This window comes from Bombina bombina, chromosome 6 (assembly GCF_027579735.1).
Source record: "Bombina bombina isolate aBomBom1 chromosome 6, aBomBom1.pri, whole genome shotgun sequence".
Taxonomy (NCBI): domain Eukaryota; kingdom Metazoa; phylum Chordata; class Amphibia; order Anura; family Bombinatoridae; genus Bombina; species Bombina bombina.
In genome coordinates, this window is record NC_069504.1 from 906,929,622 (window position 1) to 906,943,155 (window position 13,534).

Consider the following 13,534-nt stretch of genomic DNA (forward strand, 5'->3'; position numbering starts at 1 on the left):
TTTTAAAGATCCTTTAGATAGGAAGCTTGAATCTTATCTAAGGAAGGCTTATTTATGTTCAGGTCATCTTCTTAGGCCTGCTATTTCTTTGGCTGATGTTGCTGCGGCTTCAACTTTTTGGTTGGAAACTTTAGCGCAACAAGTACCAGATCCTAATGTATATAGCATTGTTAAGCTAATTCAACATGCTAATAATTTCATTTGTGATGCCATTTTTTATATCATTAGAATTGATGTCAGGTATATGTCTTTAGCTAGAAGAGCTTTATGGCTTAAATCTTGGAATGCGGATATGACTTCTAAGTCAACATTGCTATCTCTATCTTTCCAAGGTAATAAATTATTTGGTTCTCAGTTGGATTCTATAATTTCAACTGTCACTGGGGGGAAGGAAGCCTTTTTGCCTCAGGATAAAAAAATCTAAGGGTAAATTTAGGGCTGCTAACCGTTTTCGTTCGTTTCGTCAGAATAAGGAACAGAAACCTGACCCTTCCCCTAAAGGAACGGTTTCCAATTGGAAGCGTTCTCCAGTCTGGAATAAATCCAAGCCTTTTAGAAAATCAAAACTAGGCCCCAAGTCCGCATGAAGGTGCGGCCCTCATTCCAGCGCAGCTGGTAGGGGCAGACTTCGATTTTTCAAAGATGTTTGGATCAATTCAATCCAAAATCATTGGATTCAGAACATTGTTTCTCAAGGGTACAGAATAGGTTTCAAGGTAAGACCGCCTGTGAGAATTTTCTTTCTCTCACGCATTCCAGTGAACCCAGTAAAGGCTCAGGCTTTCCTGAAGTGTGTTTCAGACCTGGAGTTATCCGGGGTAATTGTGCCAGTTCCATATCTGGAACGGGGTCTGGGGTTTAATTCAAATCTGTTCATTGTTCCAAAGAAAGAGAATTCTTTCAGACCAGTTCTGGATCTAAAAATTTTGAATCATTATGTAAGAATACCAACATTCAAAATGGTGACTATAAGGACTATTCTGCCTTTTGTTCAGCAAGGGCATTATATGTCCACAATAGACTTACAGGATGCTTATCTTCATATTCTGATTCATCCAGATCATTATCAGTTCCTGAGAATCTCTTTTCTAGACAAGCATTACCAATTTGTTGCTCTTCCTTTTGGCCTTGCAACAGCTCCAAGGATCTTTTCAAAGGTTCTCGGTGCCCTACTCTCTGTAATCAGAGAGCGGGGTATTGCGGTGTTTCCTTATTTGGACGATATCTTGGTACTTGCTCAGTCTTTACATTCTGCAGAATCTAGTGTTGTTTCTTCAAAGACATGGTTGGAGGATCAATTTACCAAAAGTTCCTTGATTCCTCAAACAAGGGTAACCTTTTTAGGATTCCAAATAGATTCAGTATCCATGACTTTGTCTCTAACAGACAAAAGACGTCTGAAATTGGTTTCAGCTTGTCGGAACCTTCAGTCTCAGTCATTCCCTTCAGTAGCTATGTGCATGGAGGTTTTAGGTCTCATGACTGCAGCATCGGACGCGATCCCCTTTGCTCGTTTTCACATGAGACCTCTTCAGCTTTGTATGCTGAACCAATGGTGCAGGGATTATACAAAGGTATCACAATTAATATCCTTAAATCCCAATATTCGACTATATCTGACTTGGTGGTTAGATCACCACCGTTTGGTTCAGGGGGCCTCTTTTGTTCGTCCAACCTGGACTGTGATTTCAACAGATGCAAGTCTTTCAGGTTGGGGAGCTCTGACAGTGCAGGGGGTTTGGAAATCTCAAGAGGCGAGATTACCAATCAATATTTTGGATTCTCAGAGCTCTTCAGTTTTGGCCTCTTCTGAAGAGAGAACCGTTTATTTGTTTTCAGACAGACAATGTCAAAACCGTGGCGTATGTCAATCAACAAGGTGGGACTCACAGTCCTCAAGCTATGAAAGAGGTATCTTGGATACTTGCATGGGCGGAATCCAGCTCCTGTCTAATCTCTGTGGTCCATATCCCAGGTATAGACAATTGGGAAGCGGATTATCTCAGTCGCCAGACTTTACATCCGGGAGAATGGTCTCTTCACCCAGATGTGTTTCTTCAGATTGTTCATATGTGGGGGCTTCCAGAAATAGATCTGATGGCTTCTCATCTAAACAGGAAACTTCCCAGGTATCTGTCCAGGTCCAGGGATCCTCAGGCGGAAGCAGTTGATGCGTTGTCACTTCCTTGGAATTATCAACCTACTTATATCTTTCCGCCTCTAGTTCTTCTTCCAAGAGTGATTTCCAAAATCATAATGGAGCGTTCATTTGTACTGCTGGTGGCTCCAGCATGGCCACACAGGTTTTGGTATGCGGATCTTGTTCGGATGTCCAGTAGCCAACCTTGGCCACTTCTGTTAAGGCCAGACCTTCTATCTCAAGGTCCATTTTTCCATCAGGATCTCAAATCATTAAATTTGAAGGTATGGAGATTGAACGTTTAGTGCTTAGTCATAGAGGTTTCTCTGACTCAGTGATTAATACTATGTTGCAGGCTTGCAAATCTGTGTCTAGAAAGATTTATTACAGAGTTTGGAAGACTTACATTTCATGGTGTTCTTCTCATAAATTCTCTTGGCATTCTTTTAGAATTCCTAGAATTTTACAGTTTCTTCAGGATGGTTTGGATAAGGGTTTGTCTGCAAATTCCTTGAAAGGACAAATCTCTGCTCTTTCTGTTCTGTTTCACAGAAAAATTGCTAATCTTCCTGACATTCATTGTTTTGTACAGGCTTTGGTTTGTATCAAGCCTGTCATTAAGCCAATTTCTCCTCCTTGGAGTCTTAATTTGGTTTTGAGGGCTTTACAGGCTCCTCCGTTTGAGCCTATGCATTCTCTGGACATTAAATTACTTTTTTGGAAAGTATTGTTTCTTTTGTCCATCTCTTCTGCTAGAAGAGTTTCTGAATTATCTGCTCTTTCTTGTGAGTCTCCTTTTCTGATTTTTCATCAGGATAAGGCAGTTTTGCGGACTTCATTTAAATTTTTACCTAAAGTTGTGAATTCCAACAACATTAGTAGAGAAATTGTTGTCCCTTCGTTGTGTCCTAATCCTAAGAATTCTTTGGAAAGATCTTTACATTCTTTGGACGTGGTTAGAGCTTTGAAATATTATGTTGAAGCTACTAAAGATTTCAGAAAGACTTCTAGTCTATTTGTTATCTTTTCTGGTTCTAGGAAAGGTCAGAAGGCTTCTGCCACTTCTTTGGTGTCTTGGTTAAAGCTTTTGATTCATCATGCTTATTTGGAGTCGGGTAAATCCCCGCCTCAGAGGATTACGGCTCATTCTACTAGGTCAGTTTCTACTTCCTGGGCTTTTAAGAATGAAGCTTCTGTTGATCAGATTTGCAAAGCAGCAACTTGGTCTTCTTTGCATACTTTTACTAAATTCTACCATTTTGATGTTTTCTCTTCTTCAGAAGAAGTTTTTGGTAGAAAAGTTCTTCAGGCAGCTGTTTCAGCTCTTACGTGGAGTGCCACATCTTGGGTATTTGCTATCCCATACGTCACTAGTTCATGTACTCTTGCCAATTACATGAAAGAAAACATAATTTATGTAAGAACTTACCTGATAAATTCATTTCTTTCATATTGGCAAGAGTCCATGAGGCCCACCCTTTTTGTGGTGGTTATGATTTTTTTTGTATAAAGCACAATTATTCCAATTCCTTGTTGATGCTTTCGCTCCTTTCTTATCACCCCACTTCTTGGCTATTCGTTAAACTGAATTGTGGGTGTGGTGGGGGGTGTATTTATAGGCATTTTGAGGTTTTGGAAACTTTGCCTCTCCTGGTAGGAATGTATATCCCATACGCCACTAGCTCATGGACTCTTGCCAATATGAAAGAAATGAATTTATCAGGTAAGTTCCCTTAGGAGGAACCATTGGAGCTATACCTGGGTAGTGTTGTTATTTATATCTTGTTCAACTGTTGTTAAAAGTTTACATAAAATAACCTATAGAATGTATTTAAAAAGATTGTAAGAGAAATTTATTTAATCTGACATTGAATATATCAAGCCTGTTAAAATATATTTGTGCACAGTAGACATAATATGGCAAAAATCCTATATATAAATATCTATTAACATAATAGCAATATGAATGTTTGCTTCATTTCTAATAATACATCTTGCACAAACTTGAGTTGATAATTGGCTAAAATCGCATAAACAATCTTCTATGCAAATCTTCACTCTCAGATGGGCGGAGTAAACAGAGAGCATTTAAATTGTGTAGGTGCTGATTCTAAGACAGCCCTGAGGAAGCCCCGTCCCACTTTATGACGAGGGGTGAAACGTACGTTGGCATTGGTCGACTTCGCCACATGACTCTCATTGCATCAAGTGAGAGAGTTTGGCGTGCTATGGTACCAGCCTTGAAACTGCAGGATTACATCTGACTTTGCTTACCTAACAGCTGATGGATTGATGAGCAGGACACCGGATGAGGTTTTTGGCTCTATGAAAGCAAGCTATTGAGCTTTTTGTGGATGCAGAAAACATGGCGAATATGGTATAGTACTGAGCATTGGGAACACAACACTTACCTGAGAATAAATATCAGAGTTGTTACACCTAGCTCCTGTAGAACATTATATTAGAAGGCTTTACTCTGGCCCCAGCTACTATACAGGAACTCTATCCACTCTACATGTTATACTATACATTGCTGTTGTATTGTTATGTTGTGCACATGTACGTTGTTGCTCATGATCTTACATAACTTGTATATATTTACTTGTTAAGAGAAAAATTACCGTAGCTCTTAGATCCCCGGTATATACACTACCCAGGTATAGCTACTATGGGTTCCTCCTAAGGGTCCTCGGGCTAGTAGGGGTGTAAGCGCATACGGCTCAGTCTCTCATTATTTCCTTGCTGTTATTTTGTAACATACTGCACTATTCCGGCTTAGTGGATGCGCGATCTGAGCTTAGATCCCCATTTAGTTCTGTCCTGGTTATACCTCCTTTGATTTTCTGGGGGGTTCAGGGTTCTGATTTAGCTGTTATTTCAGCTGTATTCATTTTTTCTTACTCTGATGCGATGATTGTCAGTGACTGGTCACTTGATTAGCTTACATGTTTAGTAAGCTTGATGTATATTGTAACTTATGCATTATATACACATTTTGGAGATGCTACAGTGTTCAAATTACACATGATGTGTACAATTTACTCTATTTGATCCTTATGTTTAATAATTATTAAATTATTTAAAAGAGTGGTGTAATCCCTGTCTTGTTGAGATACGCTTACTCACGTATCTATCTCTCTATTTTTTGTACATTTGTATTACATATAGTTAACTCTAAATTTACTAAGCACAGCACTAGTAACTCATCTTAATATATACTTAATTTTCCAATTCACTGTAAATAACCAGTGTGGGAAAATGAAATATTTTAACAGTAATGAAACAAAAATATATATAGATTATTATAAAAGAAGAATGTATGAAAATGAGACAAAATATACACACATTCTCCAAGATCTGATTACTATCATGTTGTTACCTTATATTTTTTTATTATCTTAAGGTACATTAATAATCATGTCATTTGTTTCTCTCACACTACTTATACTTCAAAAGAAGAAACACATATAAATATTAAACAATATATGTATAGATATAAACTACTTTGTGTGTAATATTATTACAAGGACCTTTATTGATCATATTGTAGTTGTTTCTATCAGCTATCAGCTTAAATAAATAGGATTTATGTATTGATACTCAGTAATATATCCTATCAAAGCACTTCACAGACGGACAGTTACAAAAAATTAATTAAATCATAAGTTGAATTTAGCCCACTCAGTAATCTTGTTTTTAGTTTAAATATCCAAAAAACTTCAAGTTTTGTCAAAAGCCTATCTCTATCACCCCCTCTAATTTGATCATTAAAGGTCCTTGGGATAATATTACACACTAAACTAAAAACAAGACTACCAAGTGAGCCAAATTCAGCTTATGATTTAATTCATTTTTGGTAATTGTTCACCTGTGAAGTGCTTGGATAGGATATATTACCGAATATCAATACATAAATTCAATTTCTTTAAGCTGAGAGATGATAGAAAAAATACAATATGATCATTAAAGGTCTGTGGGATAATACTACACACTAAGTAGTTAATATCTATGTATATATTGTTTAACATTTATACAGGGTTCTTCTTTTGAAGAATAAGTAGCGTGAGAGAAACAAATGGCATGATTATTAATGTACCTTAAAATAACATAAAATATAACGTGACATGATGTAATTAGTTCTGGGGATGTGTGTGTAATGAGCCAGACCAATAGGAAGTAATTTTAACCTTTATAAGAGAGGTGTTTTAACATGAGGACAGCAGCTTTGATTATGGCCAGGAGCTGAAAACGTGTCAGATGGTTACTGTCTTTCTATTGTCTCTTCCTTGTCATGTCCTGCTATGATGACTTTTAATTATGGATTAATAAAGGATTTTTTTAACTGCAGCTGGTGCTCCTCATTCTGCATTTAACTTTTGGATCTCTCTGACCCTCATCGAGTGCAGCACGGCTTTGGCTAAGATGCCGTTCACACACCAGCTCCTGTGATTTGCTTCCATCCTTGATTGACAGTGCAAATCTACAAATTAAGGGCATTTCTTTTGATGATGTCAGAAATAGGGTGTTTTGACAGAACAAAATCGGCTATTCTGGAGCCCAGATCAACAGTATCTACAAATGCTGCAGAGGCAGCTTGTTGCCCTAATATTCTGTAAGGCAGTGATGTGATGCAGCAAAAACACCCAGTGACCGGATGGATCAACTAATAGCGCTATAAGTTCCTATTTGAATTTTCCCTTCCTAAATGTGGACATTTATGGTAAACAGTAAAAGATTACAAAGTCTTATTACTAGACATGTGCAGGGCGAAAAAATTCGGTTCGGATCGATTTGAATTCGGAAAAATTTGAATCAATTCGTTTTGGATTCGTTTCGGATTTGAATAAATTCGTCTGGATTCGGTTCGATTCAGTTCGGTTTGGAAATTCGGAATTTCGGTAAGTGTTAGGTGGGATGTGCTGTGTATTAGACTAGTATTATGTACTGTATATTAGGTTTAACCCATAGCAGAGTTATATAACCTAATATACTGTACAATACTAGTGTAATCCATGGCCATCCGAATCTACCGAATAAATCCGAACTAATTCGGATTTATTCGGTAGATTCGGCACTATTTTAATTCGCAAATTCGAATCGATCCGAATCCCGAATTTACCGAATTCGGCCGAATTTCCGAATCGATCCGAAATGAATCGCACATTTCTACTTATTACTTGCATACTAATTATGTCACCGGATGGACCTTAAAGTAATGGTAAATCATAGCGTTTGTTGGCCTTTGATACAGCTACCATGGCGAAACATGTCAGTGGCATCCCTGCTCCCCCTCTCCCCCCTTTTTAAAAGCTATGCCTATCTTTATATACTTTATACATATGGTATTACAAGGTATTTGATATTTTTTCTGAGGATTTTTACATTTCCACTTGATGGTTAACTCTCCTGGCTCCCTAATATGAGCCCTTATATTCATGCTATCCATAGCGGTAACTGACTGGTATAGGTCTCTGGTCTATGACCTAGCTCCCTCATATAAGCTCTTACATTCATGTTATCTACAGTGGTAACTAACTGGTATAGGCCTCTGGTATTCCCAGAGAAGAAATCTGTAGAGATAAACATCACCTATATTACATATAGGAGAACTAATTTATGATGTATGTTAGTTATTCAATCTTTTTTTTACCAACACCGGTAACTAAAAGGTATAGAAAACGTTATCTTTGTATTTTTCATTAGTATTTGGAGATTTATGTGATATATACTAATTATTTATTCTCCATATCTATTCTCTATACAAATATCTGTCTCTCTCAAACGAGCCCTTACACCTAAGTTATCTGGCTCTCTCAAACATGCCTTTATATCCAAGTTATATATCGTGGTAATTAACTGGTATCAGTCTCTGGTACCACCAGAGAGGCAAATCTGTGCTGACTAACAGACACCTATATATATCACGGTAACTAACTGGTATAGGTCACTGGTATTCCCAAAGAAAAAAAAATCTATGCAGACTACATACATCCCTCACTATGTAAAGCGAAGCTTTTTGTTGATATAGGCAAGTTATCTATTTTTGATAATTTAAGGTACAGAAAAATATTTGATATTGGAGTACTGCCATAATACAAACTAGTGCATCAGCCAATCTGATTTTTTCTACCTTAATTCCGATTGGCTGATAGAATTCTATCAGCCAATCGGAATTGAAGGGACCCCATCTTGGATGATGTCCCTTAAAGGAACCTTCATTCGTTGTTAGTCCGTCGGGGAAGGAGGATGTTCCGCGTCGGCGGGATGAAGATGGATCCGGAAGAAAGAAGATAGAAGATGCCGCTTGGAAGAAGACATCGCCCGGATGGAAGACCTCTTCTTTGCCGCTTGGATCTAGACTTCGCCCGGATGGAGGACCTCTTCTTTGCCGCTTGGATCAAGACTTCTACCGGATGGAGGACATCTTCTTTCTCCGCTTGGCTGAAGAATTCGGCTCGGCTGGGTGAAGACGACTCAAGGTAGGGAGATCTTCAGGGGGTTAGTGATAGTTTTTTGTAAGGGGGGTTTGGGTGGGTTAGAGTAGGGGTATGTGGGTGGTGGGTTGTAATGTTGGGGGGGTTGTATTTTTATTTTCAGGCAAAAGAGCTGATTACTTTGGGGCAAGGCCCCGCAAAAAGCTCTTTTAAGGGCTGTTAAAAGAGCTGATTACTTTTGTATTTTAGAATAGGGTAGGGAATTTTTTATTTTGGGAGACTTTTTTATTTTATTAGGGGGCTTAGATTAGGTGTAATTAGTTTAAACTGCTTGTAATTCTTTTTTATTTTTTGTAATTTAGTGTTTGTTTATTTTTGTATTATAGAATAGTTTATTTTAATGTATTTTATTTTAGGTAATTGTAGTTAATTTATTTAATTAATTTAATGATAGTGTAGTGTTAGGTTTAATTGTAACTTAGGTTAGGATTTATTTTACATGTAATTTTGTATTTATTTTAACTAGGTAGCTATTAAATAGTTATTAACTATTTAATAGCTATTGTACCTAGTTAAAATAAATACAAAGTTGCCTGTAAAATAAATATAAATCCCAAAATAGCTACAATGTAACTATTACTTATATTGTAGCTATATTAGGGTTTATTTTATAGGTAAGTATTTAGTTTTAAATAGGATTAATTTAGTTAATTTTAGGAATATTATTTCGTTTAATTTAAATTATATTTATGTTATGGGGGTGTTAAGGTTAGGGTTAGAGTTAGGTTTAGGGGTTAATAACTTTATTATAGTAGCGGCAACGGTGCGGCGGGGAGATTAAGGGTTAATAATTGTAGGTAGGTGGCGGCGATGTTAGAGAGGGCAGATTAGGGGTTAATAAAATTTATTATAGTGTTTGCGAGGCGGAGTGCGGCGGTTTAGGGGTTAATACATTTATTATAGTGGCGGCGAGGTCCGGTCGGCAGATTAGGGGTTAATAAGTGTAGGTAAGGTAGCGGCGATGTTGGGGGGGGGGCAGATTAGGGGTTAATAAATATAATATAGGGGTCGGCGATGTTAGGGGCAGCAGATTAGGGGTTCATAAGTATACCGTAGGTGGCGGCGATTTTTTTAAAGTTTGATAGTAATTAATGTTTCTTTTTTTTAAATGTTTTATATTTACATCCTATTGAGTTATGAGCGCATATTAACATCTGTATAATAATTTTAATAAATATATATATATATATATATATATATATATACAGGGAGTGCAGAATTATTAGGCAAATGAGTATTTTGACCACATCATCCTCTTTATGCATGTTGTCTTACTCCAAGCTGTATAGGCTCGAAAGCCTACTACCAATTAAGCATATTAGGGGATGTGCATCTCTGTAATGAGAAGGGGTGTGGTCTAATGACATCAACACCCTATATCAGGTGTGCATAATTATTAGGCAACTTCCTTTCCTTTGGCAAAATGGGTCAAAAGAAGGACTTGACAGGCTCAGAAAAGTCAAAAATAGTGAGATATCTTGCAGAGGGATGCAGCACTCTTAAAATTGCAAAGCTTCTGAAGCGTGATCATCGAACAATCAAGCGTTTCATTCAAAATAGTCAATAGGGTCGCAAGAAGCGTGTGGAAAAACCAAGGCGCAAAATAACTGCCCATGAACTGAGAAAAGTCAAGCGTGCAGCTGCCAGGATGCCACTTGCCACCAGTTTGGCCATATTTCAGAGCTGCAACATCACTGAAGTGCCCAAAAGCACAAGGTGTGCAATACTCAGAGACATGGCCAAGGTAAGAAAGGCTGAAAGACGACCACCACTGAACAAGACACACAAGCTGAAAGGTCAAGACTGGGCCAAGAAATATCTCAAGACTGATTTTTCTAAGGTTTTATGGACTGATGAAATGAGAGTGAGTCTTGATGGGCCAGATGGATGGGCCCGTGGCTGGATTGGTAAAGGGCAGAGAGCTCCAGTCCGACTCAGACGCCAGCAAGGTGGAGGTGGAGTACTGGTTTGGGCTGGTATCATCAAAGATGAGCTTGTGGGGCCTTTTCGGGTTGAGAATGGAGTCAAGCTCAACTCCCAGTCCTACTGCCAGTTTCTGGAAGACACCTTCTTCAAGCAGTGGTACAGGAAGAAGTCTGCATCCTTCAAGAAAAACATGATTTTCATGCAGGACAATGCTCCATCACACGCATCCAAGTACTCCACAGCGTGGCTGGCAAGAAAGGGTATAAAAGAAGAAAATCTAATGACATGGCCTCCTTGTTCACCTGATCTGAACCCCATTGAGAACCTGTGGTCCATCATCAAATGTGAGATTTACAAGGAGGTAAAACAGTACACCTCTCTGAACAGTGTCTGGGAGGCTGTGGTTGCTGCTGCACGCAATGTTGATGGTGAACAGATCAAAACACTGACAGAATCCATGGATGGCAGGCTTTTGAGTGTCTTTGCAAAGAAAGGTGGCTATATTGGTCACTGATTTGTTTTTGTTTTGTTTTTGAATGTCAGAAATGTATATTTGTGAATGTTGAGATGTTATATTGGTTTCACTGGTAAAAATAAATAATTGAAATGGGTATATATTTGTTTTTTGTTAAGTTGCCTAATAATTATGCACAGTAATAGTCACCTGCACACTCAGATATCCCCCTAAAATAGCTATAACTAAAAACAAACTAAAAACTACTTCCAAAAATATTCAGCTTTGATATTAATGAGTTTTTTTTGGGTTCATTGAGAACATGGTTGTTGTTCAATAATAAAATTAATCCTCAAAAATACAACTTGCCTAATAATTCTGCACTCCCTGTATATTCAATATATTGTATTTATAATAGCATTAAAATTAAATTCTATTAATATATTGTGAATGTGATTAATATTAAAAATATTTTACCCATCCATATGAAAAGATATTAGGGTTAAGGATTGAAATAAATATATGATTTGTAATAATCATATAGTTTGCTCGTCCATTAAAGGGAGATTCTATTTTCGATTATATAATTCCAGAGAAAATAATTATAAGGTACAAACAGTAGTAATTTAAATTGCATTGTGTATTACAAAGTATATATTGTTGCTCGTTAATTCTAGGGAGATTCTCGAAGCGCTCACACGCTAGCTACTTACGTTTACTGCGCAGCAAAGTCTTCTGATGAAGTATCGATAGAGCGTGTCTTCTTCATAAGACGGTGACGTATCCGATGACGTTGCGCTAACTCGCGCTAAGGGCATTGCGTTGAGGAGTCGCCATCTTCCAACTGGAGATGTCACCCCGGATTGGAAATCAGTAACGGCGAACAACTCAGTGGGTTTGGAAAAATGTAATATTTTAAATAGTAATATATAATAAATGTTAAATATTTACAATGATTAACATTGAAAAACGCTTGATTTACAGGTATACTATTGAAATATCACAATTCTATTTTTGACTACAGTGTCCCTTTAAGTAAAATCCCTGTTGTAAGTTTATAGAATTCATTTTAAGTAGCAATTAAGAGCTGGATCATATTCAATTATCCGAAAAAATATGCATATTATAGAGAAGCCATTAAACATGTTAAAATGTTTTATTTTTTAAAACATGGAAAATCAATTTAAAATACATAAAAAAGAAAGTAAAAAAAAAAACAATACATTTAAAAAAAACAATACTTTATTTAAATGCCAATAAGACAAAATTGACTTAATGGGACATGAAACCCAATTTTTTTCTTCCATGATTTAGAGAGAGCATAGAATTATAAACAAATTTCTAATTTACTTCTATTATCTAATTTGCTTTATTCGTTTGATATTCTTTGCTGAAAAGCATATCTAGATATGCTTAGTAGCTGTTGATTGGTAGCTGCACACAGATGCCTCCTGTGATTGGACCATGTGCATTGCTACTTCTTGATTAAACGATATCTAAAGAATAAAGCAAATTAGATAATAGAAGTAAATTGGAATGTTGTTTAAAATTGTATTCTCTACCTTAATCATGAAAGACATTTTTTGGGTAAAGTGTCCCTTTAACTATCCCTATAACAATTGATAAACACAGATTTGTGAGGATTTATGTTGTGACTGCCAAGTACAAAAGTAAATTGGCAATTTTAGCAGTGCATAGATTTTAAATAACACTTCTGGAAAGTTTCCACCCAAAATAATTGGATGGCTTACACTAAAAAAAAAAAAAAAAAAAAAAATGGGGTGTACATTGCCAGTGTTTCTACAATTGAGGAGGGAGTGGTGATATGATCAGGTGCCAGCTGCTAACCCTTTCAATATCTTGGGCCTTCTGAAGTCTTGTTTGTCATTTTGTCTTGGAGTCAGTGTTACCATGGTGACAGGCGCTGGCATTCAGGTCTCTGGTGAGATCGAACTGCTAATCAGGACAGCTGTAGGGTCGGTCACTATGTGGGCTAAACAGATGGGAACCTCTAGGACTGCAGAAACAGAAGGCAGTCATTAAAACACTTCAGATTTTTTTCCAATGACAAGAGAACCAGAAGAGACATTATGTGCTTGAATCATGAATTGCAAAATAATCTATTAGTTATGCACTTCAGGTACAGGGTATTGCCAATTACTGGTGCACAAAACAATTCACTCCCTTACTGGCACATTGATACCTGTGTATGCTAATCCATAATAGTGAATACAGTTCAGTACATAGAAGAGGTGAGATAAATTGAATTTACTGGGCATTATTCAGCTACTGAACAGTAATGTACTAATAGCCTAGTAATCTGTTCAGCCATTTTTGGAGAAGTTTCCTTATTTTTGGTAAGTTAGAGAAGCTTTTTTTCAGTGTATTAAATGGACATAAAACTCAACATTTTTCTTTCATGATTCAGAAAGAGCATACAATCTTTCCAATTTACTTTTAATATCAAACTTGCTTTATTCCCTTGGTATCCTTTTTTGACCGTACAGTAGTGCTCTACTG